The sequence below is a fragment of the Clarias gariepinus genome, chromosome 24 (genome assembly GCF_024256425.1).
Source record: "Clarias gariepinus isolate MV-2021 ecotype Netherlands chromosome 24, CGAR_prim_01v2, whole genome shotgun sequence".
Taxonomy (NCBI): Eukaryota; Metazoa; Chordata; class Actinopteri; order Siluriformes; family Clariidae; genus Clarias; species Clarias gariepinus.
In genome coordinates this window covers 1921261-1946519 of record NC_071123.1, presented here as the reverse complement: position 1 = coordinate 1946519, position 25259 = coordinate 1921261, and the positions used below count along the sequence as shown (strand labels likewise).

The following is a 25259-nucleotide window of genomic DNA, read 5'->3' as shown; positions in this document are numbered from 1 at the left end:
TTTCAAGGTTCCACTCGAATTTTCACTGGAATGACTGTAGTGGGCTCCGAGCCACCTGTGACGAGACCGTCATTCGTCAAGTGTAAAAATATGGATTAGTAACAAAAAAAAAAAACATTCTTCTATTGTGAAATGAAATGTCATCAGTGATTAGTGAGGTTCTTTAGCAATTTCTTAATTGTAACATATTCATAATTAGATTGTTTAATTGTTAAAATGCTAAGCGTTATTTGAGAAATTTAGTTCATAGTGCGAGTATATACGATTATTAAAGATTAGCGGTGTGAACATGTTTTTTGCATCATGTGATGACATAAACAGAAAATTAAAGGCAAAGTTTGAGTGTAAAATCTTTATGAAGATCATCTCTCTCCATACGTAAACGGATTATTCGGTATAAACGTACCGCCTGTCCAAGATTTTAACCCCACATGAATCTGTGAACTCTCAACCCCCATCGCTAATGAGATGGCTCTCATGCGTGGGTTCTCAATCTGCACCATACACACACACACACATACGCACACACACAAAGCCAACATCGGAGTCATAATCTCTGAACAAGTCTGAATCACATCCCTGAAGGAATTTAAAGCTATAGCTCCACACTGGAGGTCTCGATCGGAGTTAAGCATGCGATCGCTCACCCGAAGGGCATCAGAACGGATCTCCGACGAACCGCCGTCAGAGCGAAACACAGACACACTGTTTTCTTTGCATATTATCATGGAGCGGGCTGATTTTGGCAGCTTGGATTTTTCCACGGTAATTCTTTCATGCAAGCAAGTGCCAACATCACAGTGTGTGTGTGAGTGTGTGTGAGAGAAAGTGGGCCATGCTGCTCAACAAACACCAAGTGTACTCTTATATAGGACAACACATATGCACCAAAATGAAAATACATAAAAGCGTCTCGGTAAAGTAAAAGTGCATGAGTCATGTGGATGTTTTGGGTGGGGGGGGGACTAATCTTTAATTTTATTATTTCTTTTAGTTTTAGCAATTTTTTTTTCAATCAGCCAATTAGAATGTGACAAGAAAAGAGATTTGTGCAACTGATTCCTGAATCCAGTGTAAAAGGAAAATTTCAGCACCTGAACAGCACCTCTGTAGGAAATGATTTGGCGATTCATGTCTAAAAGGTCGCGACAAAAAGCAAAAAGCAGGTGCGCGGTATAAAAATAGGTAAAAAGAAAATGATAGGTACCAGATCTCGCATTCATTTTGTAAGAGAGCAGGATTGGGGGATTAGGAAGCCTTCTGCTATATATCTCTCTATGTGTGAGGCTTGTGTTTTATGGTCGCTTGTGTTTTGCTTCTTTTCAAGGGACAAATGTTTTTCTTTTTTTTTCTTTAGTGTGAGAATTATAGCAATGCTGACGTTCGGAGTGAGATATATACTATAGTACAATTCCCGAGATATGAAGTATCTGCACAGAGGAGGTTATTCTGATGCAACGTTATAAACCAAAACCTTACAAACACACCCATGTGTCTAGATGTACAGTACAGTAGATATAGAAATATATATATAGTTTATGATTTGTCTGAGATTGAAAGATGGAGAGATTTCAGGAGAGATTTGCTCCGTCTCATGGAAAAGCACACGCTCTGGTCCTTCAGGAGACGGAGTGAAATTCGATTCGGCTAGAAGGAGAGGCGAAGCGTCAGGAGCCACAGCGGGAAGCGAATGAGTGTGTAGAGTGAAATCTCTGTTGCTTTTAAGAGAGAAAAAGAAAGAGAAAGATATATAGAGAGAGGAATCTATTCTCAGCCTCCGACACCTTCTCAATGTGATTTCTCTTACATCATTTTCTTTTTTTCTAGACATGGTGCGTATAGTGCGCAGTAACTATTATTAACACATTCTGGTTGGTCAGATTCATGGTGCTGATTGGTTTTAATAAACAGTTAATTCATTCTGTATTTGTTTTAATAAATGAATTGAAGTCAAGTCAAGTAAGCTTTTTTGTCATTTCAACCATATAGAGTTCAGTACACAGTGAAACGAGACAACTGTTCTTCAGGACCAAGGTGCAACTTTCAACATAAACTAGCCAAGACACAAAACTAACCAACACCTTTTGATTCTATTGTTCATGGCTGGTGATTGAACTTGGACTTCACCAATAAACACACCAAAATGTTCCTCTGGGCTTGTACCCAATCAAAATGGCATTTTCTAAGCACCAGGGCGAGTGTAGGACAAAAAGAAATTGTAAAAAAAAGGGAGAAAAAACTGTTCCAGAGTCGTCATTTTTGTGCAGTGCGTGCACCTAATTAACCGCAATCGTTAAATAATTATGATCGGTCTGTGCAGGAATGTTGGCTGATTTCCATTCGCACTAACCGAGTGAGTTTTACTGGAATCAGCGGTTTAGGATAATGCAGAATCAGCAGCGTGGTGTCGTAGTCCTCTCACGTACGAGTCTCTAATGAACGGACGTGATATCGGCGGTAATATTTAAACTCGTGCTAAATGCTAAGGTGAGAAAATGTAAGAGCTCTCTCTTCATTCCAATTTAAAAACTAACACCTGGGGGTTTTATTTGGTGTGTGTGTGTGTGTGGGGGGGGGGGGGGGGGGGGGGGGGGGGTTAGTGTCAGATGTCTTCAAATTGTTCATATTTTATAACATACTTATTTATAGTTTTTTTTTCTTTTTTTTACTTTTTACTATTGTTTATGTAATTAATTATATATTATTTATAATTTCATTTATATGTATTATCTGGAGAATACTAGACTTGATATTTTATTTTATATTTTCACTTATCCCACTACATACAATATAAATTAATTCATAAATTCCTTTAAAGTCAGTTCACTTTTTTAAATTATTATTATTTATTCATTCATTCATTCATTATTATTTTTTTTTTTATTATTTATATTGGTTTTCATTTGTGGAGGTAAAATGTAGCAGTTCCTATATAATCCTACAGGTGGTGCACTCTAAACTATTCACACAATGGCAGCCAGCATCCTGTATGGTAGGAGTGATTTGTTTGTAACAAAACGTGGTGTCGCAATAATATCATATACTATATATATATATATATATATATATATATATATATATATATATATATATATATTTACCAAAAGATGTCGAAGTCCAGTTAAAAAAAAGAAATTTTTCTTTTTCTTTTCCATATTTTAATAACTAGTCACAAGACATTTGACATTTTATTTAAATAAACATTGGTCCAGACTATCAGAGAGCCATTACATATTTTAATTAATATACTTCATGCATCACTAAACTGCAGTGCTGAATCAGGGTTCTGCGTAAAAAAACCAAACTTTATATCGCCTTCAGAATTACTTTAACTTTTAATAGAAAAAAAAGCAACACTGTACTGATGATTGTAAGCATCACTGTGTGCTTTGTTCTGCTAATATGGTTTTACTTCACTAATACACAACTTCACTATGGTCACTCAACGGTGACTGATTTTATCATCTCGAACCGAGCTTTAAATCAGCGATCTGAACAAGGCTCCTCATACGGCACAAAAACAAACAATGTCGACTTACATGCCTGACCCGGAGACAGATGCTATCAATGCTCGTTACCCTCCAGAGTCCCGAGAATGCATCCTGTTTAATTAATCCCAACGGATCCACCGTAAGGATCTCCTACGACCCCACAAACCCCACACTCACTAAATCATCCTGAAATCCATTTCAGTCATCTGACTTCACAAAGACCACAGGCCTGTCCTCTAATTGCATCCCATGATCCTCCGTTCGCTCTGTAGTGACGTAATTGAACGCCTGTGTCCTGCGTGGTCCTCTGGGAACCTACGTTAGAGCTCAGAAAACCGACAGGATGCATCAAATTAGTGCTTTTAAGAAGCTTATCTCAGGACTGCCGTCTCTAGGGAGCCGCTGCAAATGCCAACATGCTTTCGAGTCCCGGCCGTCAAGTCACGGAGTGTCGCGTGCAGGATTTCTGTCTTGTTTCAGTGTAGGTAAAGGTCATGACAGGAAGTGTCTGCACCATCATGTTGGGTATCAAGGGGATTCAAGTAGCTTTAAGGTTGTGGAGAAAATAAGCAAGCTGAAAAAAATGGATTCCTGTACAGTACATCTGACTTACACTTCCTTTTTTTCCCTATGCAACAATGCATGGTTTTAGGAAAGGAGGTGAAGTTTAAGCATACTAACAATATAGCCTACAGACAGTTCCTCACTTACTATGAGCTTGCATTCTAATTAAACACATCCAATGTTGTAAAGATGACAATGATTTCAATACTGTACACCTAACCTGTTTAAATCTTAACCTAGCCTTCTTTAAATGTGATCAGAACTTACATTAGTCTAGACTTGGACGAAATCATCTAACACAAAGCTTATTTATCAAGTGTCCCCAGTGTTGAGCAATGTTTCCCAAAATGGCACCCCTGGTGGATCATGACGGTACTGCTGATGGGCCCTGTCCGAGGTACTGTAATTGTTAGCCAAAAATGTATAAATGTATACATACTTCAGTAGAAGAAAAACTTTTAAAAATATTTAAAGCAATATGTCATAACAATATTAAACAATACTTGTTATATAAGCTAATATTATGATAATAATAATACGATAATACAGCTGAAAAATGTATACACACTTCAACAGTTATCTTTGTCCTTTTTTAGACCTTGAATTGATTTATGGCAGCAATGTGTAGTACCATGTTTCCCCTAAAGATGTTGAAGTTTGTATGCATTTTGATAAAACAAAACAGATGCATAGGATTCAGACCGACCAAAAGACACAATCACATCCAATCAGCAGCAATAATCAACTTTTATAATGAAGATACTATTTTTGTTTGGTACATACATAAGTTAAATGGATATGAATTGCAGTACAATTGCTTAAGTAATAAATGTATGAATAAATATTTATTAATCATCATGATTGGTATATATTCATATATAAGTATAAGTATATAAAATACTGGCTAAAAGGATCTGATGATGACATACTGTTTTTTCTTTTTACTTTACTTTGAGCAGATTACAAAATGGCATTTTTTTTATCTCTTATTTGACCTTTATATTTCAAACCCAGTGCATTCCTCTGTAGCGTAGACTATTGCCGCTTCAGTTCTAATGCTTTTGACAAATCAAGTGCATGTCCAAGCCCTAATCTCTTCCCCTGACAAGAGACGGAAATGAAAAGCGTGTCTCAGCGGTGCGAGCTTTGAGATTGCGTTCGTCTGTGTGAACAGAGAGAAAGAGAGAGAGAGCGATAGGAAATAGGACAGCGACTGCATCGAAAGAAAAGCTTAGATATTTTTAAGTGCCTTATATTGTGAAAATAAACTTTTAACAGTTTTTGTTTTTGCTGGTATTAATAATATAAAGATTTGCTGCAATCCTGAAGTTTTTGAAGTGAAAACCTTTACAACGTCTACGTGGTACAATTGAAATTGCCTGTAATAATAGTTAAAATGAACAAGAACAAACAGGATACCACATCATTGTTCTAAGGAAGACGTTTCCATGTCATTTGGATCGATACACTTACTGTATTTAGGGAAACCTACACACTTTCTCGTTCATGCAAATATCCAATCAGCCAATCATGCGGCAGCAACATAAGGTGTGTAATCTTTAGGAGACAGGTCAAGAGATTTAGTTAAATCTCACATCAATTACCAGATTGTGTGAAGAAAAACTAAATGGATTCGGCTGTGACATGTTTGTTGGTTGTTGGTGCCAGACGAGCATTAACACGGACCTCTGTGATTTCTCCAGAAACATCATGTGAAAGACAGAACAAAAACACCTCTCTAATGAGAGACGGCAGAAGAAGCCAAGCAGACGGGTCCCAGCAGGAATTTTTCATTTATCACAACGTTGCGGTGATGTTAACTCCGTGATATCAGAACAACATTGACTACATGATGTTGTGATGACGAAAGTCTCCAACAGAATGTAACAAAAATAACTTAAACAGAATGTTGATACTAAACCATGGTAGCCACTGTACCACTTGGGGGCAGGATGATGATGACGATAGCGTTGTAAATGCATGTCAGTAACATTACAGCACTAAGAGATGCATTACATGAGATACACACACTGTGTGTGGGAAGCTGTTCTTTCCATACCAAACTCTAAACCTTGTTAGAAGCTTCGGGTTCGGTGTTGGGCGAATGGATGTTAATCGGCATAAATTCTTCAAATAAGGATTATAATTTTGTTGTTTTGTGATTGTTTTTCCAACATGACATTTGGGTCATTCATACAATGTTACCTTAACCTCATTTTATTGGCATTATTCTAACTTCCAAAAACAGCGTTAGTGGACGTCATTGCAATGTTGTTACAACTACATTACAATTCCCTTCCGAAGTTAGCATTCCTGCTGGGCTAAACTTGCTCACCTAATCATTCTTTACAACTGTGATGGGCAGAAAAGCATCTCTCAAAGGACAACAAGGTCAACCTTGAGGTTGATGAGCTCAAGTAAAACAGCAGAAGAACACATCAGGGTTCCAGTCTCTTGCTTCCTGAATGGTTCACATCCACAACAGACTGTATTTCCATCCCTTTTACCGTACAACCTAAATGATTTTACCAATAATGTATCTAATAGGCAAATAGCTTCACAATAATTTACCCCGTCTTGCAATATTTATGAGTTTTAAAAGCTGTATTTTTCAGATTTGTCTATTTCAGCAGGCAGAGTCAAGAGTGAACTCAGCTAAAAGTTATATTAGAAATAAAGTGCAACAGTGGATCAAGTTAGCCCGTAAGAAAGTTACTAGCAAGATGGAAATGTAGCCTGCCAGGCATGTTTAGCGTACTGATCTGTTTTTTTTTTTGTTCTTCTTTGCTTGCCAAAATCCTGACACTTGACACTAAAAATCACCCCCGAGCCCAGCGCCCGAGAGCTTCCCGGCTCGCTCTGTACCGGAGTTTTGTGTTGCGTAGCTTTATTTAGGGCCGAGCTGCTCCCTTCTGCTCCCTGACCTTCTGAAGTCATGGCTCAGCAGTCTCCTACGCTGCGAGGATAATTAAATCCGCGTACCGACCTCGACCCGATCAGCCGAGCCCGCAATCAATGACTGATTCGCAAAACAAACCAATCGGCTAATGGGGTGACGTATTGTTTCAATTTATCTGTGCAGTGAACTTATCGTCGTCCACACAGAGATCGATGGAGAAGTAAAAGACCTCTGCTGCGCTTTGGACATTTTTTGTCCCGCGCCAGCGTGAAGACGATGAGGTTTGTCACAAAGCCAAAGAATAATTAACGTGCGACCCAAATGACCGAACAGAACCCGCAGCTTGAATGGTCAAGGTGTTACTGTGGATAATTCGTATAAATTAGGCACAGCAGGTTGGCAGAGAATTGAATTAAACAAAAGGTAATTCATCCCTAATCAATTTCACTCTGTTTTTTCTTTTTTAATTTTGTTATTTGTAAGCGGCTGTGACTCACCTTCTTACTCGACAAACTGCACATCCTGATACAGGACCGGTTCCTAAAAAGCATCAAAACACTCTGTAATCCCTTTGATCTTTTTTTTTTTCAGCACTACGTGAAGGAAGACATACTGGCCTTGTGAAATCATGAAGTCTTTTAGCAAATAAAACATGCCATATGGGATCTTCTTCTCACTAAACCTATGTCAGGCATTCCTAATTAATTAATTGTAATTATTATTATTTTTTTAATATATGCAGGGCGTTCAAGTCAAACCAGGACGTTGAAATTTCTGGTGAATAAAGGCTTAAAAGCCATTTTTACAAAAAACTTCTCCTAGCCACAGTAAAACATTTGAAGGGTGCAAACGTTTTAAAAACGGTTGTTTGTCCTGGCCGAGTCGCTTCAGTGAATCACAATTACACACAATCATTCACCAACACCACTTGCACATTACCGGAACCTGGCTGGGAGTTATTGCCACATCCTCCGTACAGTCCTGACCTCGGTTCAACACATGTTTGGGCCATTAAAGGAGTTCCTGGGAGGCCAGCGTTTCAGGTGTGGAGCAGGCAGTCCGATCATGGCTCTGGCATAATGAGAAATCTTTCTACCTTGATGATGAAACACTGGATTAAGTGCATTAGTGTAGCAGAGGATTATATAGAGAAATAAAAAAAAAGTTTTTATTTTCATAACTGTGTTCTGTTATTCTGTAAAATCAAAAGTCCCAGTTTGACTTGAACGCTCCTCGCACATTTTTAAATTACTTTCTTTTCTTCTTTTACTCATTATTATTATTATTATTATTATTATTATTATTATTATTGTAGTATTAGGTCAATTATTTAATTTCTTAATTAATATAACATTTTTGTTTTATTATTTTTTAATTTACTCATGAAACTTAATAATAGCATTTTGTAAAATGCAATTTTCATGTCTCATACTATAAACAGTAGGGCTTCTTTTGTCTGTGTGTGTGTGTGTGTGTGTGTGTGTTTGTAATTGTGTACTGTTTAAGTAAAATTGTGATTAAAGTGCTCCTAATCTTTATTAACTCGAGGTACTATAGAGTTATTTAGGGGCAATATCGATTTCGAATAATGAATTGCAGTCGAACTTTTTTTTTTTTTTTTGCTTCTTGTGTGATTCGGATTTATTTTCCTGATGCAGTTATTATTATTATTATTGAATAAAATCTCATTCAAATGTTCCGTTTGTATTGCGCAGTGGAGGAGCTCTTGGGTAAAGCGTCCTGGGTTTGATGGATGGTCGATCACATGGCTGTCATAATCACTTCTCTCTCTCTCTCTCTCTCGCTCGCTCTCTCTTTCTCCCTAGTTATCTAGTTAAGCCAGTAAAATAATTAAGCCAAGCAAATGACTGACATTGCCGACTTCAACCATTATGATTTCCATTGCCGTTTCACAGCCGCTCATCATCTTAAAACTGGTCTTTCTCTCTCTCTTTCTCTCTCTCTCTCTCTCTCTCTCCTGTCGTACCAGTGCTGCAAAACCGATATGCTAATGGATTCGTTATTTTACAAGGCGGTTTGTCAGCACAAACAGAGAAAAGGTTCCACTTGAGATTCCTCCCACTCTCCCCGAGGAACCGACTCGCCCGTTTCTTTAGTGACCTCCATCGCTGTTACCCAGCCGCCTTCTACCCGTAGTCTTTCACACTGCATGCCCACTTATTCATATGTGTAACATGGAAAAAAGTCTTTTTTAAGTCTTTAGGTTGCTTTCAGTACTAGCTTTTTAAAAGATATTACACCTAAAAGCTTTTTGAAAGAGAGGACTGGAATGGTATGGAGCAAAACAGATAAGGAGGCGGGGGGGGCGGGGGGGTTAAAAAGGGTCAAGGTAAATACAGTAAAGTTTATATGCAGCAGTACCTCGGTATACAAATTTAATCTGCTTCAGGGGGGCGAGCTCTTAAGGTGAAATTTCGTAATGCAAAATGCTTTTTTTCCCCAAAGGAAATAATGTCAATGCAGATAATCCGTTCCAGCCACCCAAAAATATTACCAATATTACCAATTTTCAACACTATAATCATATTTTTGCATATAAAAACAATCATGTAAGACATGTAAATGAAGTAACTTATAAAATAAAAAGACATTAAACCTCATTTAACCTTAATGTTACCCTTACTGTAACTTAAATTAAACACTTAAACAGTACCATGCTTGATAACATTCTTGGGGCCCATGGTGCTACTGTACTGTATGTCTCCACAAATCTATCACAAAATGCAAAATTGTAAACTTGCTTCGCTGAACTTTCCACTGATGGGGCCAGGAGCCTATCCCAGGGACCTGAGGGTACTAGAGTGTCAATTCATCACAGGACTAAAACACTCATATTACAGTGGCATTTTGACACACCTAGATGTTTGTACCTCAAGGAAACCCACCAAGCACAGGGAGAACATGCAAACTCCACGCACACAGACCCAGAGGTGGGAGTCGAACCCTGTCCCTGGAGGTGCGATACCACGATAACCACTACGCCACAATCTGTTCACTGTATGTTGAGCATCTAATGTGAGTGAGCTGAGAAACAGTTAGCGCTTAATAATCATGCTCATAACAGCACAATAATCAACACCTTCTGACCAGAATCAGAATCATTAATCAACACCTTCCTGCTCGTAAAGCTAGCAGTTAGCTTAGACCTGGTTTACTTTGCTATGTGTTTTTTCATTGATTAGGAGAGACAGAGGAAAAATGTTCTCCCATAGTTTTTTAGTACAGTAAATCCTAATGACACAATAGAAGTAATGGGTTTAAACTATCTAGTAGGCCTTAGTTTAGCGATCTTTGCCCTAGAAGGAGTATTATCTAAAAAAACCTTCTAAATAAGACTTCGCTTGGATTCATCCTGGACACGAGCTGTTTTAAATTCGAGACCTGGTTTGCAGGACCGTGCAATGCATCATATTGCTGGCCTTAAAAACATGTTTGCTCAGCATTTTTCCATATTATTCTGCACTCGCTTTTTCTCAGTCTCAGTTAGATTTGATGTCATACACACACACACATATGCACAGAAACAGGCTACTGTAGCGATGGTGGCGGAGGATGCAAAACAGATGCACGCGTCTCAGGAGACAGGACCTGCGACACCCTGAGGAGTGGAATTTCCATCCCACGGCTGCTGCCGCTGCTGCTTCATTATCAGCCCAGGTTTCTCCCCTCTGCTTGAAGAGCAGCGCTGACCTCGTTTTCTGTTTATCCGACACTTCCTGTCTCTGAGGTTGTGAGCAAACAGGAATTTCTGAATCTCGAAAGAAGGGCTTGGACGAGATGATCCATACTGACGTGTGATTTTGCATGATAGAGCAGGAGATGATGGGAAACGGCGGGGTTCCATAAGTCTGAGACATCCGCAGGGACAGGAAGCAGATGGCGGTAGAAGCTCTCGCGCCGCTCTCGGTTGCTCGTCGACGAAGCGTTGCGTAAGACTCAACACACTTGTACACCGCACATTTACACACCTTGCTACTGCCTCCTGTAAGGACGGTTTCACATGATCCGGATGTCTTACGCTATCGGATGTGCCAATAAAAACGTCTGGGTGTGCAGTATGTAGGGCAAAAACTGAGTCTAGCGCTCTACTTTGAAATTTTAGCCCTGACATGCAAGACCTCCAGCTTTTAACGAGGTATAAAAAGAAAAAAGTTATTTTCACACTCATACATTCACACACACATTTATTTGGAATATACAAAGTTGTGCTGCTTTCAGTATGTGTCTTTTTGAAGGAAAGATTTAAGTGCTTGTCATGTTGCCTAAAAATGAGGCTCGTGCAACACTGTTACCATGACAACACTCTAATTCCCTAGCTAATTTACAAGCCTGAGATATAGATTAGATGTATTATTCTGAGTAATGCAAGTGAAAGGAGTCGGAAAACAGTCACGGGGCTGTTGTTTGTCTTGGCTGTACAGTAGTTCTGGGGGACGAGAATTTGATCATTTGCGTAGTCTAAAGCTTAAATTAGACCTCACATCATATATTGAATAAAGGTGTTATACTGTAGAATAATCTAGTAACAGATCTAATTGTCCTTAATTACTATGGTACATACCATAATGTACAGTACCACTGTGTTACCATGGCACTTTATGGTAGGCACTGTATGATATATGGCACTTCACTGGGTACCAAGGCAGAACTGTGGTAAGTACTAAAATACTTTGGTGAATCATGTGGTATCTATTGGGTACCACATTGACTACCAAAGTTTAGCAGGTATCTAATATGGCACGTTATTGTCTAACATGGTACATACTGTACAGTACCGTATTAGATATGTTAGTACCGTACATACCCTTGGTATGGTGTAGTACAGGCAGCACCATATTACATACATACAGTACAATGGTACTATAGTATAGAAATGTTACTATTAAAGTACATAAACATGCATTATACTTGTTTGACCATATAACGAGTACGTGTTTTATAGTACAGTATATGGTAGACCCAGGTACCATTGTACGACATATGTTCAATAGTAGAACCATCTAAAATAGTGTAGTACATGTACCTGTACAGTAGTACTACTAAATAGTTATGGTACTGTCAAAAATACTGTGGTACTACAGGTACTATCTAGACTACCATGGTACCTACAACTAAACTTTCAGATATAGATTACATTTATCACCACTAAATTATCTTTTGTCGCTCTGGTTTAAGTTTAAATGCCAAAACAAAGAGGTTTTATAATGCTAGTAAATTATATGCAGACAAAGATGGATGCTACAATAAGTGTGTCCCCTGTCCTAGCACTTGTTTCAAATCAGATTAAAAGTTACACATAGTGGACTTTGGGTTCTATTCATTGAATTATGGTCAATGTGTGATTTAGGATCAACTTCACATCTGTTACCTCCTGTAGTACTGTAACTACCCTTAACTGTTAGCGACTCCAGTTTTGTAGCTCAAACGCTACATAGCAACATCTTCGCTACCAGCACGACTGAACTTGTATTTGATGTATTTCTTTGTGAATAAGCCATGTGAATCTGCCATGAAGAATTTATTTTGTCTTATTTTAAAATGCTGCGCTGTGCTTAGCCCTGTCTGATGCTGTATCAACCCAAGCGGCAGGTTGCACCAATTTCTGTCCTCATATTCAGCTGTATTCTGTTTGAACTTCCTCTGGATGCTTCAGAGAGCTGGACGCGTTTCAGTGAGGTGATTCCACCGGTGTCCATGACTCCCCTGGCAAAGATAATCATCTCCACCTCCATCAGGGGCGAAAATAATTACCAAGACAGTTTGGCTTTGCTTTTGGCTAAATCTAAGCGACGCTGCCAAAATCACACGGAGGGGAACTCACCACTTTCTCAAGGTCAGTGTGAAATAAAAATGTTGAGAGATGATCATGATTCATCTCTCCTTCTGAGACAATAAGGTGTGAATCTTAATACATGATCGACAAGCTGTCCTATCACTTTAACTGATTAGCCGTTAACACTTCAGCACAGTTTATGCTAATCTGCTAGTCTGCCGATTGCTGGAGAGAGAGAGCGCAAAGAGATGCAAATATATTCTTTAGATCCAAACGAGGGTTCATTAAAACACGCATACTAAGAAAAGAGGCTTGCTTTCGGCTAATTCGTTATCTAAGCCTTAGAGGAAATATTTGTACGCTTCACACAGGTGCGGAGATGAAAACACAAGACCCCCCGATGCGCACCTTCGGATCAGGGAGATTGTAAAGGCGTGGAATCTGAGAGTTCAAACGCTGGTCTGTTGTTTGTTGGAGATTGACTGCTACAAAGGCGAACCAGCAGGATCTCCTTGTGTAGCACAGCGCTAATATGAAGACATGAACAGGAACCCCTCTGATTTTAATTTCCCTCCCTGAAACACTTCCTGTCTGCTATAAACACGTACTAATCATCCTAGCTCTTATCCCCCCAAACAAGGATACCATTTTAGTGTGAATAGTTAGCATGCCAGGTGGGAAGGCGTGACTTATCTATCTATCTATCTATCTATCTATCTATCTATCTATCTATCTATCTATCTATCTATCTATCTATCAAATTATTAATTTGTCTGTCTATCAGATAACCTATCTTTCCATCCATGAACCTATAAATCCCTTGTTCGTTCATTTGTTCGTCTGTCTGTGTTTATTTTACTTCCTAAACATGAGACAACGCTTTATCGTCCATCATACGGACGGCATACTCCATACTCTGCCTTGAAAATGACCAAAAATTTCTACAATAACTGGATAACATGTGCAGTGAGTTACATGTTACTTTCATCTTAATTTACCCACAATGCTGTACAACTTCCCTCCAAAAGAGGTGCACTGCGATCCAGTCTTTAAATCAGCTCTAACAAAAGAGACGCTAACGCTTCAGTCCTTCAGGCTGTCGAACTCCCTCACCTCCTCAACGTCCAAAGCTTTAAAGGTCTCATGTTTTACTATGATTTTAACAAGTTAGCCCAGGACTAATGCATTATATCGCAATGTTGTTCTACTTCACTTCTCTTCCGATCGCGCCATTTCAGTGTCTACGTAAATGAGTTGCTGCTGAGCCACGCCCCACCAGCAGAGCTGAGCAGAAATGGGTGAAGCTACAGTAAGCAACAACCCAAAGGAGGGGCTCCTGTTACAGTATATGAGGTCACATTAGGGGGCTGTTAGCCAATACTAAAGATCATTAACTAGACCCAGGACCACTGTGTTGTTTAGTTGCACTGCATTATCGGACTCATTCACTGTATTTGTTGAAAGTGGCAAAGGAAAAGAACTCTCACTTTTGTTTTTAGGAAGCATTTGCATTTTATTTCCTAGCAATATCCTCCTGTGACAGCTCAAGAAAATAACAAAAATACAGCACCACGCTGCAAATTAGCATGAACCGCCATGTCAAATATATTAGTATGAACATATTTAACTCAGACTTTTCTTTTCAGTCTGTTTCATTCTAATTTTGGAGTAAGACCATGAAAGCTGCTGCTGTCCTAAATCAATCAGTTCTGTGAAACATTACACAGTACGCTCAGCCTCACATGACGTAACGGCTCTGAAATGCCATACGACGAAATAAAATCATTATCGTAGCCGCTCATGTGCTATAAAAGAACCAACCAATCATCTAACAAGAGACAAAAATGACATTTATCCATCCCCTCGCTGTGAAGGAGAACGCATCGCTAAATAATTCATGAGGCAGATTTGCAAGCCGAGCCGCAACGAGATCAGCGTAGAGTCATAAACCTTGTGCAAAAGCAAACGATCCCGCAACACGACCTGTCTTTATTTTTTTTATTTTCCCCTCATCATCCCAGCAATCAGAGAGTTATTTTAACGAGAGGTCCGTCTCTGCCCTCTGAGCCGCCTGGGACGTAATCCAGAGGAATAGAGCAAATTAATTTTGTTATAGAGGGAAATCAAATGCTGTAACGTGATAATCCCCAACACAACGAGTGTGTTTTGTGGAGCGGGATGAGGGGCGGACGGCGGCGGGGAGGCTGTGAAGCCGATATGTTTACGGTTACGTGGGTTTATACACAGCGACGAGTTAATTGTAAATTATAGCGACACGCTGTTGGGGAGGAAGTGGGTGGAGCCAGGTGCCATAGAAACACTATAACATTATGCAAATGAGAAGTGACTGATGTTCCAGATGGAAATAATGATAGTAATACTCCGGGCTCTTTGTTAGAGTTAAGTGTTGTGATTTAACGCTTTAAACATTCCGTAAACATGCAGAGATTCCCCTAAACTTCCTCGTTAAAAACAAGCAAATATTTTGAAAAAGTTTATGGATAAATTGTCACATAAACAAATATTTAGGAAAAACTTTTTGGTTTCGCTTCATCTGAACATTTGTATATGTGACAATTTATCCATAAACCTTTTCAAAATATTTGCTTGTTGAATATTTTCTTTTTAAAAACAACAATATCAAATAATTAAGATCATGTTAACATCAGATAATGCAAATGTTAACTACCACATATTTAATAACTTATTAGAGCATTTGTAATATAGATAACACAAAGAAACATGTTGAATCTCAACAAGCCGAGTGTTATTGTAATACTCCAGGAGGAATTATTGGTTGTCAAAATGTTGCGGTGACATTCATTTGCCAGCGTTACAAATATTAGGACAACGTTGGTATTAGGGTGTTTATGAAAGTTAGTATTAGCTGTTACTAAAGGGACCATGAAGGGGTCAGACGTTCAGTGATTTGTTTTATATAGAGCTTTAAAAAAATTGAAATGCAGTTTTATAGAAATAAAAATATAAACTTCATAGCTTTACAATTTACTGAATTCTGCCAAAACGTTTCCAAACATTCCTAAATATGAATTCATGTCATAATAAAATTTCTTTTCATGTCTTACCTCGATCTTATAATAGTTATCACTAGGACGCCTACCAAAAAACAAAACAAAAAAGAAACGTTGTGTTTGAGAGATCTCGTCTTGTCGCCGAGGCCCTGGCTCATTAACAGTGCAGCTCGACATCGCTGATGGGATATTTGATGATCTACTTGCAGCAGGAGGTGTGTGTGTGTGTGTGTGTGCATGGCTTAGCTGAAACAGCACTTCTTCCTTGTCAAACACGGTGCCTGTACACGTTTCCTCCACGTTGCATCATTGACATGTCGAGCACGTGCTCGGCTTCGAAATATAGCACCCTGCGGGAAAGTTCCAGCCCACGCCCAGGCCATCCATATGCAGCTCTTTATCAGAATCTGAATCAGAAAGGGCACTGTGTGGAAATGTAGGACGGCGAGCTTCGGCCAATCGGCATATCGTTTCTGGGCTGTGAAGCTTCCAGGATGAAACAACAAGGAAAAAAGAAGAAGAAGAAAAGGATGTAGCGTGTTTCATGTTTCAACCATAGAGATCTTAACTCCCTGGTCAATTTTCATCAGCGATTGAGTTGATTTGTTTTTCCTCTGTGAATGTGTGTTTCAGCAAAAATAGAGTCGACACAGGGAAACAACAGATTACCTTTGAAAAATGCATAAGAGCTTTCTAGAAGGTAACGATTTATCTGAACACGGCTCCATTAAATCAGCTCGGATAGCTGAGCCAGGGAGTCGAGCCCTCCATCAGCACGAGCGAGCAAGCTCGAGTCGGGGCTGACGACGAACCGGCCCTATTTCAGTTAGAGACTGAGTGCAGAGCGTGTGTGATGTTGTTGTGTTATTTCTCCGCTTAATAAATGCACTGCCTTCGAGCTGCAGACTTATGGGACGTGTCGGAGCGAAGATGAATAGCAAAATGCTTATCAGAATTTTAACATAATGCTCTACAATAGAGGAGCCCGTGTTGGTCCTGCATGTTGCACAGCCAGCTTTGTGCGGTTATTTATCCTGAGCTAACACAAGGGATGACAAAATTCCTAAACTACCAGAAAGTGTGTGTGTGTGTGTGTCCCTGTGAATGTGATGCCCTTGTGTAAAACCTGGCACCACGGGTGGTTCACATAACCTAGCAACAGAGGCTTACAAAAAGTAGCTCAGTGCACAAGTATCTAATATTGACCAACCAATAGCAACAGCTTCGATAACATTAATAATAAAAAAAAAGGGTGTCCAAGGGTCTAACAATGGCAATGCATCATGTTCCCAAGCTAAACCCGGCTTCTTGTATTTCACAGGACACTAGACGTAACAGTTCCGCTGCTAAAAGAAGCCACATCTAAACCACAGCCTATAAAATGACACTTGGCTTGTGGACACCAGCTTACATCCTGCTTGTAATGGGAACCAAAAAAGACTCTGTGCCTCATCATCGCTGGCTCGGGTAACGTTTTAGAAAAACGCTAGGTGAGCGTGTCTATCGCTCATTTCGTAATATCCCATAAATAATCAATCACGGCTAATGCTGATATAATAGTGCCTCAGTGTGTCAGACCTCCTGAGGGCCTGAGCTTAATGCTGCGTAAAAATATATTATTAATAATAATAATAATAATAATACAGTAATAAAACAGCTCTCAAACACAAAACCCCCTCCTGGTTCGGTGATGACAGCTCAGCGGTATTCCCTGGCTTGAAACCCGAAGACTTGCTCGTACTGAGATCCTCAGGAGCGCTCTGCACTCTCAGAGGCTCTCTGCATTTTCTTTTCTTCCTCCCTTTCTTATTTCTTCCCTCCCCTTTGCTACCGCCCTCCATTTTTCGTTTCCTCTATCCCTCAAGCCATCCAGAAAGGAGCAAAAGGAGGGCCCTGTGCAATTTCTTTTCTCTATTAGGTACTTCCCAACCTCCTGCTCCTATAGTCAGGGGAAGTGACAAGATTAAAGAATAGCTGGACTCTTTTTCAAAGGCAGGGGCCGAGACACAGGAAATAGCATTGGGTAATTATGGGTAAATCGAGCACACTGCTACGGCAAACCCTCGGCTAGGCTCGACGTCACTCACCCTCTTTCTCCTTCTCTCAGTGGGTTGGCTTTTAAATCTATCTCTCTCTCTCTCTCTCTCTCTCTCTCTTTTTCTCCTCTACTCCGACCTGTGTTGCGGTTTGAAATGCAGGACTCACTATGGGACTTTTCTGAAGCCTCTGTCCTCTCCGCTTTGAAGCCTCTCGATACGCTGTGGTAAAAAGTCACTGAAGCTGAGCACAATAGACCAAGATCAAAGGCTTATTCATTCAGAGCGGAAATATTAACCAGCCCTTGACTTTGAGGTCAACCGAATGGGTATATACAACATATATACAAAGTAATACAAAGTGACTCTTCAAGTGCAAAGTACTGAGGGTTTTTTTTCTTCATATGCCTGTCCAGAATGGATCAGGTACCACCCATGCTTAGGAAAGGATCATAATCTTTGGCATCGTCTCTCATATTTGAGTTAGTTTCGGTCCTTGATTTACCCAAGGTTACCCTAACATCATTCGAAGCAGAAGGGTAAATCTGATCCAGGATCGACTCGTCACTGGGGGACGCAGGAGGAGAGGTGAGGATGGGGTGAGATCTTGAGTACTGGTGGTTGTTTCCGTGGAGAGGCTTCTCGAGGCTGCTGCATTATGCTGAGTCACGCTCGTTCCCTCCACTACATTAAGCATTCTCAATCCGGCCCACCACCTCCAACCCTGCTGTCGGAAAAATAACACTGCCGAGAGCTCTCCCGACGAGGACTTCTAATAAGGCGACGCGTCTCGACCCTGATCATAACGAGCCGCTTAATATTCATGCGCCAGCTTGCCTGGATTAAGCCAATTATCAAAGCTGAATTTGTTTGTCTCTGATCTAAATACAAGTAAAGGATGAAGAAAAACATTTCCAGGAGCTCAAAAAAGAAGCTGTCAGTTTTATGAGTCTGGCTGATCAATATAGCGATGGCTGCGCGGCTTTAAACGTCGAGCAGGAGGAACAAGGTACATAAGCCCTCATTTCTGCCTGCATTTGTGACACACTTGTGTTAGGCCTTCTGGCTCAAGCATCCTCAGTAGTGCTTATCTACAGAGAGCGATGAGATCACCTTTATCAAGGGACCGGTAGTTTGCCTTTTAAATCTTTCATCAATTTTTGGGAATAGATTGAAGGAAAAATTTGCAGCAAAATAAAGAAAAATTTATTTAAAAAAAAAATGGCACCCCAGATTGGTGCAGCAGTAAAGTGCTCGCCGTATCTTTCGGAGATGACAAGTTCGAATCCTGGGTGATGCTGTAGCCTGGAGAAAGCCGATTGGTCGAGTAGAGGAATGGAAGGCAGTTAGCGATTTACAGCCAATCACGGTCACCTGTGAGCACACACAAGCGAAAGACGGATAATGCTGTTCTCTGTCAATGGTGCATGAAATCGCAATTGGAAAAGGTGTGGTAGGCCGGTATCAAGTGGCTTGGAGGAATCACCGGATAGTCTTCAGTCCTCCCTGACTGATTGTAGTCCCCTTAATGTGGGAGTGACAGGTGGGAATTGGATACAACTGAATTTAGGAAAAAATCAGGAAAAATCCAACACTCCCTCCAAAAGAAAAAAAAAAACAGTCCATCGAGGAACGATTTAGTTTTTTTTTTATGTAATGGGAAGGAAACTCAGTCTGGGGCAAGGACACGTGTGGAATTTGTGAACGCAGGCTTTCATTTGTCAGCCGGCTGGCAGGTGCTGGAAGGTTTTCTTATGAAGGAGTGGGTGCGAGGTTGGAAAGTGACTGAGCCAGCTGGCAGGAACCCCCCTCCCTCCTTCCCACACCTACAGGTTGCCTTTGTTTATTAATAATCTAGCACCCTCGTCGGGAAAACGTACGGCGACGGACCAGGTGGTGGGCCATTGTACAATCCATCATCATAGGGACCGGTTTCCCCAATTTGTCAACCATGTTTTTCTTTCTTTCTTTTTTTTTTGGAGGTAAAAAAAAGAAATCAGGGGTCTATGATCCTCTGAAAGCCTTTCATTTAGACAACTAAATGAATTATTGAGGTTAATCACTGCAAATGACCACAGCAGTTAATAATTTATGGGTATCAGACAGAACAGTGTCTGAGTGTTCAGTACCACACGTCTCCATCTCTGTCTTCTTAGACCTGCGCTCGCCAGTGCCAAGTGCGTTGTAATCAAAACTCTTTTTTTCAAGGGGTCTTTTTTTTTGCCACTTCACAGACGAAGTTGCTCGTACAATTTGGCTTTAAACGGAGCGTGCTTGGTGAGGCCAAGCTGACTCTGTAGCGTTATCTTCCAAAAGCTTGAAGTTCAACATGGAACTGAGATGAAGGCTGAGAAAAAAAATGAAATAAGGACTGATCATCTGCAGGGAGTCAGATTAGCAAATCCTGGTTGAGAGATGGGAAAATGTTCAAAAAGGTCCAAGTTAGGTATATAACGTTAGGTGGCATTTTGCTTTGACATACCAATGAAAAAAAAAAAAAAAACATACTTACCGAGAAATAAAAAAAAATAAAAAATCAGTTAATGTTATGGACAGGATGTTTCATGGAGCTTTAAGCAGGATTTTTTTTTTTTTTTTAAGTAATGAAGTTAGAAGCATAATTGGACAAGGTCATCTAATTGATTTACCTGATTTATGCAGAATAAAAAATATCTAAAAAAAAAAAAAGGAAAGAAAAAAAGGAAAGAAAACAGACAAATCCTCTAATCAAAAATCATTATCATAGCTATAAATATTTTATTGCCTTATAAAAGTTTTACTTGTCTAATATTTAATCTATCATCATTCTCTGAGGTGTTTTTTTAAAACAAAGTATCGGTTAATTTGCATTGTTGTGTTCACTCCTAGACTAGAAAAGCCTCCAGTCGAACTCAACAGAAGTCATTTTAAAAATAGGATGGAGGATCATCTAGGAACAAAATGAGCAAAGATCAAAAATAATAAACAGGGCATGCTTCGAGACTTAATAACAGCTTTGCTTTTCATTATTATTTTTTAATTGCTTCTGTTTCCCGAGGCCACTCGGAGCACAGCGCGAGTGTGATCTGGTCCATGATGCCTAACTTCAGTAATTGTGTACTTTGTTAATTGTTTTTGTCCAGATATTATATATATATTATATATCACCTCTCTTGTTCATTCTTTCATTCGTCTTATGATTCCAAGTGGAAGTTATTAAGCAAAAACTATTTAGTCTCAGCAATTTAAGGAAGCACTGTTGATTCTCAGTTATGAAAAAAATAAATAAATAAAAATGTAAAAGACATACTCCATGTGTCTAGGTACGTATTGGGTCAATTCATAAAATGCAGTACCTCATCACCACATCCCATTAAGTGCCTAAGTGCCTTAACCACAACATAAATCCCTCGGCAATGATCCGCTCTTAAGCCCTGCGCGAGCTTTTAGCGTCTTTTCACTAATAATTTCCTGCTCCTCAGCTACCACAGTCATTTCGGTGCGTTCCCCCGGCCTGGTCTTCGACCTTCGATGAGTCATGTTTAGCTCATGAATTGATCGGATTGAGTCAGTTGCCTTAATTAATTTTGCAAGTGTTCAGGATGATTCATGTACCATTTGATCCTGAGACATCAATCCCGGAATCTCCGTTCAGCAGGAAGACTTTCTTTCCCCCTCATTTTTTTTTTCCTGCTGACTCGTGCAAATCTCAGATTGCAGCGTTCAGAATCGGAGAGCGAGGATGGGACACTAAGTAAAAATAGCATTCGGCTCACTTCTGTGTTACCTCCTGGGCTTCCTGGAGTATTGAATAAATCCCAAGTCTTGAGTTTTTTGACATGCTAAGCAGAGTTATGAGATTGCAGACCGGGGATGTGTAAGATTATCTGGTTGAGGTCTTGGGGTGACCAAAGAAGAGCACGAAATAGATGTGGGTCTAGGCTAAGGAAGAGGGATTTTTTGGATGAAGATATAGTAGGTTAAGGTATGAAAGGAGCTCGAAAGGTAATAATGGGTGAAACAAGGAATGTTTACATTCATGGAACAGGATTCTCATCCAATTTCTTTTGGATTTCATCGAGCATGCAATTCTTTTCATGACAAACAGAAACTTAGATGTGAAGCTCATGTACTCATAATATTCAGTATAAAGCATGATGTTCTTGTATTCCATACAAGACTGACCTATGAATCTTCTCCCTCTCTTGTTTTTCCCACATTCCTTCCTCATTTATCATTACATCACATAAGCACCATGCCAAGCCCCCTAACGATGCTCACCAATCACCTTCTATTTAGGAGCTTGTTGGAGCAGATCAGCTGGAACAACGACGATCACAACAGCCACACTCATTAATCTGCCATGCACGCTTCTTTTTTCCAAAAGAGAAAAAAGTCCACCATAAACCCCAGCACAAACAGGCGCTCCACACAGAACGCACGAAGGAGCCGTTTCCACGGAACGCCAAGTCCTCCAGCTGCAGCCACAATCCCTTTCACAACCCCGCTGCCTCCTGCCAATGCAAGACAGTGCTTATTATTTGCTCTGCCAAAGCAGACTGCTTGTTGATATTCAGGACGTGGCCCGACACCGAGACGCGAAACCTCCGAGAAGATGGTGTTCTCCGGGCCGTTACCTCCAAATGGACCCACTTCTTCATGCAGGTTTGTGGCAACAGCAGGTAGCAGTCGATCCATCACTCAGATGCAGCATGGCTAGCCAGAGAACATTAAGCCGTCCCACACACACACACACACACACCCACACATGCACACTTTGTCTTCCTCCCACTTTTTATTTTTTCCAGGGGTCTTTTGTACGGATTCACGACGCAGAGAGGCAGGTGTTCGCCTAAAGCCACCGCTGGCATTTTCGCCCAGCACTCAGCACGACTGTAAAAACTGAAAAATAGTTTTGGGAAACAAATTACATCGAATTGTCCTAGATAATTAACCTTTCCCACCTGTGCAGTACTCAGGACTTTCAGTGGTGCTGACTATCAATAGCAATGAACAGAAAAAAAACATTTCAGAGATTTACCCATAATTTCTATTTATATGACCCTGTACATAAACAATATGAATACCTCCTGGGTCTCTTTCTGGCGCACGTGCTTACCAGAACAGCACTCGGCCATGTGTAGTTTTTGGGATGCATCCATCATAATCACTCAATTACTGAGCCTTCAAAGTCAAACGTGACATCGGAGGCAAAAAGTGCGACAGCGCCCCCCACTGGCCAGCATCGGGGACGTGCTTCCATGCATGCTCTGTAATGTCCAAGAGCTGAGCTGTGCGTTATGTATTTGGATTTCTTTTTTTGCTCTTTGTGCTGTTGTGGATTCCTTTAATCCTAACGTACATACGTGTGTGACATGCACGGATGCACATCTGTAAGTATCGCATGTGGTCAGTGATCAGGTGCAGCCTGGAAATGCCGCCTTTTTCATTGTTGCACGTGCAAATCGCTCTAGTGTTACAAACGTCGATGCAAACGAGTTTGCATTGCTTTTGGAGGAACGCGTGTGAGAGGAAGGAGCAAGAGCGTGCATGCTCGAAATGCTGAGTGAACTAGAATATTAATGCACATTGCACTAATGCATCATGTATTTTTTTTCTCTGTGCGTGCATGCCAAATATCTTGTGCAACTTCCCATCCTCTATTTCATGCACAGGATATTGTAGTTGCTCATATTTAATATATATAAAAAAAATGGTACTAAATGCAAGTTTTATAATCTGGATCAGTTTGCTTGTTTTTGTGCACAAATGCACTTTTTTTGCACAAGATGCTGTTATTGTGTTTTATTTGTTGTTTTATGCTGTATGTAAACGAAAACCATCTCTCTCTCTCTCTCTCTCTCTCTCTCTCTCTCTCTCGCTCCCTCTGCAGTTTTAATCGCTTGTTTAGAGCACGCACACGGACACGCAGGCACATATTCTAACTGCTGGATTAAAAACAAATCCATGCACCACTATCAGTATTTCATGCATGCAAATCGGGGAACGCTTAGGAGATGAAAAATATAGTGTTTTTGCAAATCTGAAGCGAGGAACGATGAATGAATAAACTGCTGATGGTCAGTGAGTGTAAGGGCACATTGCAGATGGTGCATCATCTCTTCAGCCTAACTAACACAGAACTGCAATGCAACCCGGTGCAAAGGACACGCACGCAAGCACGCTCTCAGGCACGCACGCACTTACAATCATATCAAGGTATGTGTGCAGGTGCGTGCACTTACCTAAATCTGCTTCTCTCCTGTGGTGAGGGACGGCGCTCCAGGACGACGATTTAATGCGTCCGTGCGAAAGTTGTGCTCAGAGATCCCTGTGCTCGGCTCATGCTGGTGGAGGGCAGAGGAGAGAGCGACTCTTCTCATGCTCAAGAAGGAGAAACGCACAACGAGGTGATGGGAGATGCGAGAGATACGGAGGAAATTTGGACGTATGGACAAAGGGTGAAAAATATCCGAGGAAAAGAAGAAGAAGAGGAAGAAGAATAGACGGTCGGTGCATTCAGTGAGAGCAAGCAGGAAGGAACTGAAGAGAAGCGGACTGGAGAGGAGAGGAGAAGAGAGGAGAGGAGGGAGATAGAGGACAGTGAGGGGAGGGACTGGGCTACATCAGGCTGAGAGAGAGGGAGGGAGAGAGAGAGAGATGGAGAGAGAGAGAGAGAGAGGGAGGAGGGAGAGAACGAGAGTGGATGGAAGGTGAGAAAGTGACGCCGGTTGACTAAGTGATGGAGTGAGAGAGATTTAGAGAAGGAAAGAGAGAGAAAGAGAGAGAGAGACAATTATATAAACATGACATATGCTGTTTGTATTGCACCGCTCTCAGGTTTTGCTGGCAAGATTAAATTCAGCACAAATTGAGTTGTCGTAGTTCACACAGCTCAGACGCTCGGTGAAATATGAGAAAGCAACACGGTCAGTGGGAAACCCAAGCTCGCCAGAGAGAAGTCATGCTTTCCATTCAACTCTCATCAGACTGACAACCGGTCATTAAAGAGTAAAGCCGAGCTCGCTTAGACGTCCCTGAGAAAATGCACTGCTGATGATCCTGATGCTCTTCCTGTCAAGCTTCTTTACCCTGGAGCCGTTTCAGGGGGAGCCTTTAGGCTATGCAGGTTTTATTCACAGGACCAAAAGGGGAAATAAACAAGGACGAAAACGCATACTCCTCAATACAACGCCATTTAAATGCCAATGTTCAAACTATAACGCAAACTTCTCATTCTCATATCCACCTCCTGCTGCACTACACACATCATCAGAGTCCCAATCTGGCTGATGATAGTAAAAAAATACAAATAATAACACATTATTAAGCAGTAATCGTGTACCAAGTAGGTTAATTCGTATTCTCATGGAGCATACAATTTTTTTCGAAAACGCAGGTATGCCAGGACTAGCAGCACACTGCCATCACAAAATAAGAAGTTAAAAACACTGACATAAAATA

At 40.5% G+C, this 25259-nt stretch overlaps 1 protein-coding gene across 1 annotated transcript in view; it reads right to left on the bottom strand.

Annotated features, from left to right (window-relative positions):
* brinp1 (bone morphogenetic protein/retinoic acid inducible neural-specific 1) overlaps positions 1–24343 on the bottom strand; it is a 127035-nt gene extending 102692 nt beyond the window's left edge. The window contains exon 1 of the mRNA XM_053484763.1: positions 24041–24343. The gene's annotated coding sequence lies outside the window, so the exon portion shown is untranslated. The remainder of the gene's footprint in view (positions 1–24040) is intronic.
* Positions 24344–25259: the final 916 nt, after the last annotated feature.